Genomic DNA, 13,500 nt, shown 5'->3' on the forward strand with positions numbered 1-13,500 from the left:
TGACACAACTTGGTTTCTCCTTTATTTGGCTATTCCTTTAGGCTAGCGCCTCCTGTTGCTGATTTGCATCGTTGTTTTTCATCTCTTCCTCATGGAATATTTTGCTGAGAATGTTCTGTAATGCTGGCTTTCTTTTTGTAAATTCCTTTAGCTTTTGTTTATCATGGAAGGATCTTATTTCATCGTCAAATTTGAAGGTAAGTTTTGCTGGGTATAAGATTCTTGGTTGGCATCCGTTTTCTTTCAGGGCTTGGTAAATGTTGTTCCAGGCCCTTCTAGCTTTTAGGGTCTGGATTGAAAAATCTGCTGATATCTGTATTGGTTTCCCCCTGAATGTAATTTGATTCTTTTCTCTCGCAGCCTTTAAAATTCTGTCTTTATTTTGTATGTTAGGTATTTTCATAATAATGTGCCTTGGTGTGGGTCTGTTGTAATTTTGTGTATTTGGAGTCCTATAAGCCTCTTGTACCTGGTTTTCCATTTCATTCTTCAGATTTGGGAAATTTTCTTTTATTATTTCATTGAATAGATTGTTCATTCCTTTGATCTGTTTCTCTGTGCCTTCCTCAATCCCAATAATTCTTAAATTTGGCCTTTCCATGATATCCCATAATTCTTGTAGACTCTGTTCATGATTTCTTACCATCTTCTCTGTTTGGTCAATTTGTTTTCAAGATTAAATATTTTGTCTTCGATGTCTGAGGTTCTGTCTTCCAGGTGTTCTATCCTATTGGTTATGCTTTCTATGGAGTTTTTAACTTGGCTTATTGTTTTCTTCATTTCAAGGATTTCTGTTTGTTTGGTTTTTTTTTTTTTTTTCCAGTATCTCTAACTCTTTATTTTTTTTTAATTTTTCTTTTTTTAATTTTTTTTTATTTTTTTACATTTACATAGGGTAATGATGTTTATTTTATTTTTCCCCTCCCCCCACCCCTCCCACCCCTCTTTTCCCTCTACACAGTCCTTCTTTCCTTCATTCTTGCCGCTCTCCTTAGCCTAACTCTAAACCTAACCCTAAACCTAATGCTAGCCCCTCCCACCCCCCCATTATATGTCCTCATCCGCTTATCAGCGAGATCATTCGTCCTTTAGTTTTTTGAGATTGGCTTATCTCACTTAGCATGATATTCTCCAATTTCGACCATTTGCCTACAAATGCCATAATTTTATCATTCGTCATTGCGGAGTAATATTCCATTGTATAAATATGCCACAGTTTCTTTATCCATTCATCAACTGAAGGGCATCTAGGTTGGTTCCACAATCTGGCTATGGTGAATTGAGCAGCAATGAACATTGATGTGGCTGTATCTCTGTAGTATGCTGATTTTAAGTCCTTTGGGTATAGGCCAAGGAGTGGGATAGCTGGGTCAAATGGTGTTTCCATTCCAAGCTTTCTGAGGAATCTCCACACTGCTTTCCAGAGTGGCTGCACTAATATGCAACCCCACCAGCAATGTATGAGTGTTCCTTTTTCACCACATCCTCGCCAACACCTATTGTTGCTTGTATTCTTGATAATCGCCATTCTAATTGGGGTGAGATGAAATCTTAGGGTAGTTTTGATTTGCATTTCCCTTATTACTAGGGATGTTGAACATTTCTTCATATATCTGTTGATTACTTGTACATCTTCTTCTGTGAAGTGTCTGTTCATTTCCTTAGCCCATTTGTTGATTGGATTATTTGTATTCTTCCTGTAGAGTTTTTTGAGTTCTTTATAGATTCTGGAAATAGGCGCTCTATCTGAGGTATGGTTGGCAAAGATATTCTCCCACTCTGTAGGCTCTCTCTTCACATTTCTGATAGTTTCCTTTGCTGAGAGAAAACTTTTAAGTTTGAATCTATCCCAGTTGTTGATTCTTGCTTTTATTTCTTGTGCTATGGGAGTCCTGTTAAGGAAATCTGATCCTGAGCCAACAAGTTGAAGATTTGGACCTACTTTTTCTTCTATAAGATGCAGGGTCTCTGGTCTGATTCCGAGGTCCTTGATCCATTTTGAGTTGAGTTTTGTGTAGGGTGAGAGATAGGGGTTTAATTTCATTCTATTGCATATGGTTTTCCAGTTTTCCCAGCACCATTTGTTGAAGAGGCTATCTTTTCTCCATTGCATATTGTTGGAACCTTTGTCTAGTATGAGAAAATTGTATTTATTTGGGTTTGTGTCCATGTCCTCTATTCTGTACCATTGATCTACCTGTCTATTTTGGTGCCAATACCATGCCGTTTTTGTTACTATTGCTTTGTAGTAGAGTTGAAGATCTGGTATTGCAATACCCCCTGCTTCGCTCTTGCTACTGAGGATTGCTTTAGCTATTCTAGGTTTTTTATTCTTCCAGATGAATTTCATAATTGCTTGCTCTATTTCTGCAAGGTACATCATTGGGATTTTAATTGGAATTGCATTGAATCTGTATAGCACTTTAGGTAGTATAGCCATTTTGACAATATTAATTCTGCCTATCCAGGAACATGGGAGATCTTTCCATCTTCTAAGGTTTTCTTTAATTTCTTTCTTTAGTGTTCTGTAGTTCTCATTGTAGAGGTCTTTCACCTCTTTTGTGAGATTGATTCCCAAGTATTTTATTTTTTTCGATGCTATTGTGAATGGGGTAGTTTTCCTAATTTCTCTTTCTGAAGATTCATCACTTATGTATAAAAATGCATTGGATTTATGAGCATTGATCTTGTAACCTGCTACTTTACTGAATTCACTTATGAGTTCTAAAAGTTTTCTGGTGGAATTTCCAGGTTCCTCTAAATATATAATCATGTCATCAGCGAACAGGGATAGTTTGAGTTCTTCTTTTCCTATTCGTATCCCTTTAATTTCTTTGGTTTGTCTAATTGCTCTGGCTAGAGTCTCAAGGATGATGTTGAATAGAAGCGGTGAAAGAGGGCATCCCTGCCTTGTTCCAGTTTTTAGGGGGAACGCTTTCAGTTTTTCACCATTTAGAATGATATTAGCCATGGGCTTAGCGTAGATTGCCTTTATAATGTTTAGGAATGTTCCCACTACCCCAATTTTTTCTAGTGTTTTGAGCATGAAGGGATGCTGTATTTTATCAAATGCTTTTTCTGTATCTATCGAAATAATCATGTGATTCTTATCTTTAAGTCTGTTGATATGGTGAATGACATTTATTGATTTCCGAATGTTGAACCAACCTTGCATCCCTGGGATAAAACCCACTTGATCGTGGTGCACTATCTTTTTAATATATATTTGTATGCGATTTGCTAAAATTATGTTGAGAATTTTTGCATCTATGTTCATTAAGGATATTGGTCTGAAATTTTCTTTCCTCGATGTGTCTCTGTCTGGTTTAGGTATCAGGGTGATATTGGCTTCATAGAACGAGTTTGGGAGGGTTCCCTCCTCTTCTATTTCATGGAATAGTTTGAGAAGTATTGGAATGAGCTCTTCTTTAAAGGTTTTGTAGAACTCGGCTGAGAACCCATCTGGTCCTGGACTTTTCTTTGTTGGTAGGCTTTTGATGACCTCTTCTATTTCATTGCTTGAAATTGGTTTATTTAAGTTGTGTATGTCCTCCTCGTTCAGTTTAGGCAATTCATATGTCTCTAGAAACCTGCTGATGTCTTCGAAATTTTCTATTTTGTTCGAGTATAGATTTTCAAAATAGCTTCTAATTATGTTTTGTATTTCAGTCGTGTCTGTTGTGATGTTTCCTTGTTCATTCCGAATTTTAGTAATTTGAGTTTTCTCCCTCTTTCTCTTTGTTAGTGTGGCTAAGGGTTTATCAATTTTATTTATTTTTTCAAAGAACCAACTATTTATTTTGTTAATTTTTCCAATTGTTTCTTTTGTTTCGATTTCGTTGATTTCAGCTCTGATTTTAACTATTTCCTGTCTTCTACTACTTTTGGTATTGGTCTGCTCTTCTTTTTCTAGCGCTTTGAGCTGTAGTGTTAAGTCGTTTATTTGTTGATTTCTACTTCTTTTTTTGAATGCACCCCATGAAATAAATCTTCCTCTAAGTACTGCTTTCATAGTGTCCCAGAGATTTTGATATGATGTGTCTTTGTTCTCGTTTACTTCTAAGAATTTTTTTATTTCCCTCCTGATGTCTTCTATTATCCATTCATCATATAATAGTGTATTATTTAGTCTCCAGGTATTGGAGAAGTTTCTGTTTTTTATTCTGTCATTTATTTCTAATTTCAATCCATTATGATCTGATAGAGTACAAGGTAGTATCTCTATCTTCTTGTATTTGCTAACAGTAGCTTTGTGGCATAAAATATGGTCTATTTTAGAGAAGGATCCATGTGCTGCTGAGAAGAAAGTGTATTCGTTCTTTGTTGGATGGTATATTCTATATATGTCCGTTAAGTCTAAATTGCTGATTGTGTTATTGAGATCTATAGTTTCTTTATTCAATTTTTGTTTGGACGATCTATCCAGTGGTGAGAGAGGTGTGTTAAAATCGCCTAGTATTATTGTGTTGTGGTCTATTTGAATTCTGTAATTGAGAAGGATTTGTTTGACGTATATGGATGAGCCAATGTTCGGGGCATAGATATTTATGATTGTTATGTCTTGCTGATTTATGCTTCCCTTAAGCAGCATGTAATGTCCTTCTTTATCCCTTCTGATTAGTTTTGGTTTGAAGTCCACATTATCTGAGATGAGGATGGATACTCCAGCTTTTTTGCTGTGTCCGTGTGCATGGTATGTTTTTCCCCATCCTTTCACCTTTAGTCTATGGGTGTCTCTTTCTATGAGGTGAGTCTCTTGCAGGCAGCATATTGTTGGATTTTTCTTTTTAATCCAATCTGCCAGTGTATGTCTTTTGATTGATGAGTTCAGGCCATTAACATTCAGGGTTATTATTGTGATATGATTTGTATTCCCGGTCATTTGACTCATTTTTGTTTTTTGACATGACTTGGTTCCTCCTTTATTTGACAATTCCTTTAGGATAATTCCTCCCTTTGCTGATTTGGTTCTTTGTTTTTCATCTCTTGCTCATGGAATATTTTGCTGAGAATGTTCTGTAATGCTGGCTTTCTTTTTGTAAATTCCTTTAGCTTTTGTTTATCATGGAAGGATCTTATTTCATCGTCAAATTTGAAGGTAAGTTTTGCTGGGTATAAGATTCTTGGTTGGCATCCGTTTTCTTTCAGGGCTTGGTAAATGTTGTTCCAGGCCCTTCTAGCTTTTAGGGTCTGGATTGAAAAATCTGCTGATATCTGTATTGGTTTCCCCCTGAATGTAATTTGATTCTTTTCTCTCGCAGCCTTTAAAATTCTGTCTTTATTTTGTATGTTAGGTATTTTCATAATAATGTGCCTTGGTGTGGGTCTGTTGTAATTTTGTGTATTTGGAGTCCTATAAGCCTCTTGTACCTGGTTTTCCATTTCATTCTTCAGATTTGGGAAATTTTCTTTTATTATTTCATTGAATAGATTGTTCATTCCTTTGGTTTGTTTCTCTAAGCCTTCCTCAATCCCAATAATTCTTAAATTTGGCCTTTTCATGATATCCCATAATTCTTGTAGATTCTGTTCATGATTTCTTACCATCTTTTCTGTTTGGCCAACTTTGTTTTCAAGATTAAATAATTTGTCTTCAATGTCTGAGGTTCTGTCTTCCAGGTGTTCTATCCTATTGGTTATGCTTTCTATGGAGTTTTTAACTTGGTTTATTGTTTCCTTCATTTCAAGTATTTCAGTTTGTTTTTTTTTTCAGTATCTCTAATTCTTTATTGAAATGATCTCTTGCTTCCTGTATTTGGTCTTTTAACTGTTGATTGGTGCGATCATTTAATGCCTGCATTTGCTCTTTCATCTCCTCCTTCAATGCCTGCATTTGCTCTTTCATCTCCTCATTAGCTTCCCTGATCGTTTTAATTACGTACATTCTGAACTCCCTTTCTGACATTTCTTCTGCTGTGCTGTCATTGGGTTTTATTGATATAGTATCTAGGTTTGTTTGGGACATTTTCTTCCTTTGTTTTCTCATATTGGTCAGTTGTCAGTGGGACCCTGAGATATTGCAGTTTTCCGCTACTGGCTTATAGTGTTCCGGTAGATTTCCAGCGTATCACCTCCCAGCCTTCAGTAGCCTGATGTCTTGGAGGAATCTGATAAAGCAGCTCATCCGAAGAAAACTGCCCCTAGCCCCCTACTGGTTCCACGGTTTGGAACTGGCTCTGTGCGGAAATGCTCTCACTGTGGGCCTGCACCGTGCAGCTGGCCGTGTGGGAGGAGCCCACTGCCGGAGTGTGGAAGGCTACCTTGGGAAGACTCTAGCTGCCCTGCCTGGCTCCAATAAGCCACCTCTATCTGGGCCTGCCACCCGGGTCGAGCTTTACCCAGTGGGCAGACTCACCCGTGGCTCTATTTCAGTCCGAGTCTCTCAATGCCTCCCCTTCTTAACTGCAGGGTTCTGGAGCGACTGGGGGTGCAGTCTCCCTCTAGGCCGCCATCTTGGATCGCCTCTAACTCTTTATTGAAATGATCTTTTGCTTCCCGTATTTGCTTTTTTAACTGTTCATTGGTGCAATCATTTAATGCCTGCATTTGCTCTTTCATCTCTTCCTTCAATGCCTGCATTTGCTCTTTCATCTCCTCGTTTGCTTCCCTGATTGTTTTAATTATGCACATTCTGAACTCCCTTTCTCACATTTCTTCTGCTGTGCTGTCATTGGGTTTTATTGATATAGTATCTAGGTTTGTTTAGGACATTTTCTTCCCTTGTTTTCTCATATTGGTCAGATATCAGTGGGACTCTGAGATATTGCAGATTTCCTCTATTGGCTTATAGTGTCCCTGTAGATTTCCAGAATATCATCTCCCAGGCTTCAGTAGCCTGAAATCTTGGAGGAACTTGATAATGCAGTGCTTCCGAAGAAAGCTGCCCCTAGTTCACTACTGGTTCCAGGGCTTGGGGCTGGTTCTGCATGGAAATCCTCTCACTGGCGGTCCTGCTCCTACAAGCTGGCTATAGACACCGCCTGCCCCTGCCTGAGGGAGTCAATCTTCTCGGAGAAAGCCTCTCCCTGTCCTGCCTTGGTCCCAGAAGCCGCCTGAGGGCCAGGCCCACCACTTGGTTCAGGGCTCAGGGTTGGCTCTGTGCGGAAAAGCTCTCTCTGCGTAGGCCTGCTCTGAGGAGCTGACTGTGGATCGCACCTGCTGCCAGAGGGAGCAGGGCTGCTTGGGGAAGTCTCTTGCTGCCCTGCCCTGCTCCAAGAAGCTGCCCCCTGTCTGGGCTTGCCGCCCGGGCCAAACTTCACCCGGTGGGAGAGACTCACCCCACGGTTCTATGTTGGTCTGAGTCTCTCAATACCTCCCCTTCTTGAATCCTGAGTTCTGGAGCAACGGGAGATACAGTCACCCTCTAGTCCACCATCTTGGATCCCCCTGTGTCATGTTTTAAGTGCAATGATCAACCTTGAGAAAGCAAGATTTTATTGGAATAAAATATATCTTTAAGGAATTCTACAATTATAAATGTTTAGAACCATTCTTGAAAATGTATTATAAATGCTCTAATTTTGATTCAACTGTTATTTAACTAGCCAAAGTATAGTAGAATTAACTGGAATCCCTACAGAGTCTCCTTACATAAAGAGGAGGTGAAATTTTGTTAAGGTTGGTGCCACTCCAAGATATCCTTTAGAGAATGGCTGCAACTTGTGGTTTCTAGTAAACTGCAAGCCAGGCTTAGGTAGGATAAGAATCCACTAAATGTTTCTTATCAGAAAAGGGGAGGGGTGTTATTCCATGCTAAAAGAGGCTTGGAGCAAAGCCTTCTTAAGATTAAAAATAAACTTTATACAGTATGTTATTAGACTCTGTTACCTCTGAGAAAACTTAATTCTCACTAGGAAGATGAAATAAAAGTGGTTAACTGAGCACACGATCTTACCATCATGCCACCAAAAACCATTAGCAATGATGAAATCAAATACCCTTATAATAATCAATTTAAAACCTCTCCGAAATAAAAAGGCAAGATTGCAACATACCAGAAAATGAGGGTAACAAACATGTATCAGTGAGGGGTTTACTGTACACAACCTAATCTAGTCTAATTAGTTTAAGCTAAAAGGATATCCAAGGGGTATCACAATCATTGGGAGGTCTGAAGATCAGCTTTGAGCTGAGTTTCCAAGATCACCTCCAAAAGCCATAATGCAGAATGAGATTCTGGCCCTGGAAATAAAATTCATGCTACAGTTGCTGGCTCCAGATCTAGACTACCTAGGCCACCATCTCCAGCCACAAAATGAAAGAATGGGTGTCTTTTCAATATCCACGAGGCAAGAGACCTAATGCTGATGATCCTACCACAGCCCTTGCCAGAATACCAACCATACTTGCCAGCAGAAACAACACTTCCACCTTCCAAAACTTGTATGGTTGTAAAAGATTGAGGGAATTTGAATCACATCTAAAACCAGAGGTACAAGCAAATCTGAAGACTGTTTTGAGGGCTCCAGGCTCAATGATACCAGAAGGCATACTAGAGGAAGGGAAGAAGACACTGATTGAAGAGATAGTGTGTCCCACCCATCCTAAAAAGAGAGCAGAAAGGATATGACTGTCCATGTCCATGTGGGACATGATTCCGGGAGAACTCCAAGTAAAGATGCTCAGGCATGAGGAGTTGGAGAGAGTCCTGAAGCAACCACAGAATGACTGATTCCTTCAACATGAGAGCAATAACAGTCCAGCTCCAAACTCCCCACCAGAGAACAGAGACACCTGAGCACTTGGTGTCACAGCTGAGTCAGAGGCCAGGCTTAAGAGGGATAGGAAATTCCAGGTCTCTGAGAAGCTACTAGTATTCCTGCAAAGAAGCATAACACACTTCTAAAATCACTAAAGTCTGGGCTAGGATGCAGCTCAGCGGTAGAGTGCTTGCGTAGCATGAGCAAGGCCCTGGATGCAGTTCCCAGCATCACAAAAACTAATAATTATAAATGAAAACAGTAGAGGCTGCCTGTGGAATACATACTGCCTTCATATAAGGGCCGATAGAATGTCAACTACAAAAATGAACATGCGGCCAGGAATTGAACATCAGAAGAAAATAAACCCATGAAAGTGAAACATACAACCTAACAAATGAAACTTCACCTAACAAACTAGAATTCATACAGTGAACAAATGGATCTCTGAAAATACAAAAGTAAAAACCTCAGAGGGCTGAGAATAGATATTGTATCCATTAAATAAAAGGTTATTGTTTTTTGAAAAAATTAGGTAAAAAAGTGCTTTCAAATAAAAATCCCAATATGTAAATCAGAAAGTAGCAAATATTCTGCTGAAGAGAGAACACAGTAGCTGGAAACCTAAATTTCCCTCACATGACAGAAACGGTATAGTGAGTGCTGTGGTGGACCACTCAGATCCCTTTAGGGACCAAGGGACACACTCTTTCACCTGTTGGCTGACCAAAACCTCCGCAAGAATTACCCTCGGGAAAGACAGCTGCTTTGCTCGTGCTAATATCCCTTCCCAAAGTTACACCAGACCTGGGCTTAGATTCAGGTCAATATAAAAGGTCATCCCAACTTAGAGTTCCCTGAAGTCAGCTGAAGCTTTCACTGCAACCACATCCCAACTTAAGACAACTAAAAGAAAACCAAAAGACCTAAAGACATCTGGAATTTTCTCCATCTATTTGATTTTCAGGAGACAAGAACAGAAAATGGAAGGAAAAACAAAAACAGCAGTTTTGCCAAAAAGAGAATGATTGGATTCAATTAGACCACCAAGTATCCAACAAAATGAAAAGAAAAATATCTACAACATATGTATTGTATTAATCAGGGTTCTCCAGCAAAAGAGAACCAAAAGCATGTGTGAATACAGAGAAAGATTTATTTTAAGAAATTGCTAAACATGCTTATAGAATCTGACAAGTCCTGAGAGCTTCAGGGTGGGACCTGGAAGGCTAGAGATCCAGGAAAGCCAGTATTATAGTACAAGGCCAAAGGCTATCTGCTGCAAATCACTTCTTGCTCTTTTGTTCTATTCAGACTTTCAACTAATTGGATGCAGCCACTCAAATTATAGAGAGCAATCTGCTTTAAAGTTCATTAATTTTTTTTTTTTTTTTTTTTTTTTTTTTTGGTGCTGGTGCTGGGAATTACGGACCTTGAGCATGCAAGGCAGGCACTCTACTAACTGAGCTACAACCCCAGCCCCTCTGGCTGATATTTCTTTAGGCCTCTTTTTTTTTTTAATTTTTTCTAATTATTTATAATGTCAGTAGAATGCAATTTGACACACCATACATAAATGGAGTACAACTTCTCGTTCTTCTGGTTGTACATGATGTAGTTATACAGGTTGTATAATCATATATGCACATAGGGTAATAATGTCCAATTCATTCTACTATCATTCATACTCTCATGCCCCCTCCCCTCCCTTAACTCCCCTCTATCTAATCCAAAGTACCCTTATTCTTCCCTAGTCACCCCCACTTATTTTTGAATTGGTATCCACATACCAGAGAAAACATTCAGCCTTTGGTTCTTTGAAAGTCCATTAATTTAAATATCAATCTCCTCCAAATTAACACCCTCATAGAAATACCCAGAATAATATTTGACCATAAGGCTGGGTGATGTGACCCAGTCAAGTTGATACATAAAATTAACCATCACACATACACATATACATATTCATATGCATATGAACATATTCTACTTTGAGACTTTAGGCTCAGAAACAAATCAAATATATAAATAAAAGAAGTAAGATGCTAGAAATCTAAAACCCTAATTCACAAAATAAATCCAATCAATAGAGTCTTGTTTGGAAACCAGAAAATAAGCTTTCTTTAGAAGAGTAAAGAATAGGAAAGACAATTCTAGGTACAAAATAAGACCCAAAAACCCTCCATCGAAAGTAAATATAGTAAATATTTCTACAAAAGATATTAAATGCTTATCTACAAAAAATATGGTAAAGCCAAGAAACAATAATAAAGTGGAGGAAAAGAACTATTACGGAATTTACATGAGAAACTTCTATGCCAGAGACATTTTCTTTGTTACCTAACACCCACACCAACAACAGGATTTTGTTCAGGGGTATGTAGCCAGAGTGAGGCCCCAGTCCCAGCCCTGAGAAGGGAGAATCATTTCATCTCTCTGACTATAGGATTGTTCAAGCACAAGCACATGGTCCACTTGGGACCAGTAAGAAAGTGAATGGCAGAAGTTGTATGTGAAGAACTGAAAGATTCTTTGACTGAATTTAGCAGTGTGAGGATGTGAAGATGCAGCCATCTTGTGTGCACACACACACAAAGGAAAAATAAGCAAAAGTGAAAGCCAATTCACCAAGGAAGAAACTCAAATGATGAACATAGGAACATTTGCCTAACCTCAATTAGCAATAAGACCAATTCAATCTAAAATAAACAAGTCTAAGGACTGGGGAGATAGCTCAGTCAGTAGAGTGCTTGCCTTGCAAGCACAAGACCCTGGGTTCAATCCCTAGCACCGCAAAAAAAAAAAAAAAAAAAAAAAAAAAAAAAAAGTCTAGGTATTAAATAAATAACAAATATAGTAAAATCAATGTAATTAGTTTAGACAGAACTTTGGCAGTGCCTAGGAAAATGTATACATACTAAGTTGATCCACTTTGGGTTTTATACCAGGAAATTCATGTATAATATCAAAAGAAACCATGTTTATGGAAGTTAATTATCATGTTATTCATAATAATGAAAACCTGGAAAGAAGTTTGCCAATAGTACCGGGTGCAGTGGCACATGCTTATAATCCCAGTGACTTAGGAGACTGAGGAAGGAAGATGTCGAGTTCAGAGCCAGCTTCAGCAATGGCGAGGCCCTAAGCAACTCAGTGATACCCTGTCTCTAAATAAAATACAAAACAGGGTTGGGGATGTCATTCAGTGATCAAGTGCCCCTGAGTTCTATCCCCAGTACCCACCCAAAATAAAGATGTTTACCAATAGATATTTATCCATTCCAGACAGAAAATATTTCATATAATGAAATGCTCAACGGTAGTTAAAAGGAATAAACTCACTTTATGTATATCTAAATGTAGATTCATGTAATATTGAATGAAAATGAATTTTGAAAAATAATATAGCAACCTCTTCCCAGTTACATCAATTTTAAAACACATAAGTCATATATTATTTATGAAAATACTAATGTAAAAGCATAAAAACCTGGGTTAGATAGATACACACTAAATTTGAGAGAAGTTACCTTGAAATGAAGGTTACAAAATGAAGCTCCGACTGAGTACAGAAGGAACACCCATTTTATTTGTAATATATAAATTTTGTATTTTAAAAATATATTAAGGAAATATGAGAAAATGCTAATGGTTGTCAATTCTAGGTGGTGTGTATGTGGCACTTTAAAAATGTAATACAGGCAGAGGCTGCTTGGTCTTGGGCCTGGCTGATTTGTTCTTAAGGTTTTTGGGGCTGGAGGCCTCTGTTGCAAACATGCTCCGCCAGATCATCGGTCAGACCATGAAGCATAAAAACTTGAGTCCCCTCTGGGTATTTATTGGAGCAGGAGGTATTGGTATTGTTCAATCCAGATGTCAGTTGGGTCAGGAACAATAACCCAGAACCCTGGAACAAACTGGATCCCAATGACCAATACAAGTTCTACTCAGTGAATGTGGATTACAGCAAACTGAAGAAAGAAGGTCCAGACTTCTAAATGAAATGCTTCACTATAAAGCTGCTTAGAATGAAGGTCTTTAAGAAGCCATCCACACAATTTTCCACTTAACCAGGAAATACTTCTTCTTTAAATGCATGAAATTATGTTGATTTTTTGGAGTTTATTACACTGATTAATAAATCTCTGAAACTTGATATGCATCACTACTTAATATAGAAAATTTTAGAACTTTATAGAGTATGAGAAATAAACTATTAAAATTTAAAGAAAAAAATATAATCCAAATACTTTTCTTAATTTTTATTTCTCAAATTAAAAAAAAAACTAGCTGTGAAAATGTTTTACAGAGAAACAGAAATTAACTCCAAAAAATGAAAATACCTGGATAACTTAATAACCTACAGAAGATGCCCCAAATGTCACAGATCCATTCAGTGAAAAAGGAACCAAACCATGATAGGTTTACAGGTGAGTTCCACCAAATGTTCCCAAAACAGAGTCCTACCTCCTTCTAGGAGCACAGCAAAATCCTGAAATAAAAAGAGCTGGATTATTATCATTCCAAATACAGCAATGTATTAAAAGAAAGGAACATCATCTCGCTTAAAATTTGTAAAAAGAGTGCACATATTATTCGACAGCAGAAGAGCTATTTCTGTAATACACTTCAATAAACATCAAAATGACTAAAGAGAACTTCATCATAAAGTTCTTTATGAACTTTAAAGTTCATCCGGTGCAAAGAAAAAAAGACCATAGTAAAATTTAGTAATCATTATTTTTGCAAATTTTTGCAAATCTTTGCAAACTAAAAAAAGAAGAAAACTTGCAAACGTCAT

General features: G+C 37.8%; 1 pseudogene; it reads left to right on the forward strand.

Annotated features, from left to right (window-relative positions):
* Window positions 1-12,474: 12,474 nt before the first annotated feature.
* LOC124992426 (cytochrome c oxidase subunit NDUFA4-like) lies at window positions 12,475-12,697 on the forward strand (annotated as a pseudogene).
* The last annotated feature ends 803 nt before the right edge of the window (window positions 12,698-13,500 follow it).

Source organism: Sciurus carolinensis, chromosome 9 (genome assembly GCF_902686445.1).
Source record: "Sciurus carolinensis chromosome 9, mSciCar1.2, whole genome shotgun sequence".
Classification (NCBI taxonomy): Eukaryota; Metazoa; Chordata; class Mammalia; order Rodentia; family Sciuridae; genus Sciurus; species Sciurus carolinensis.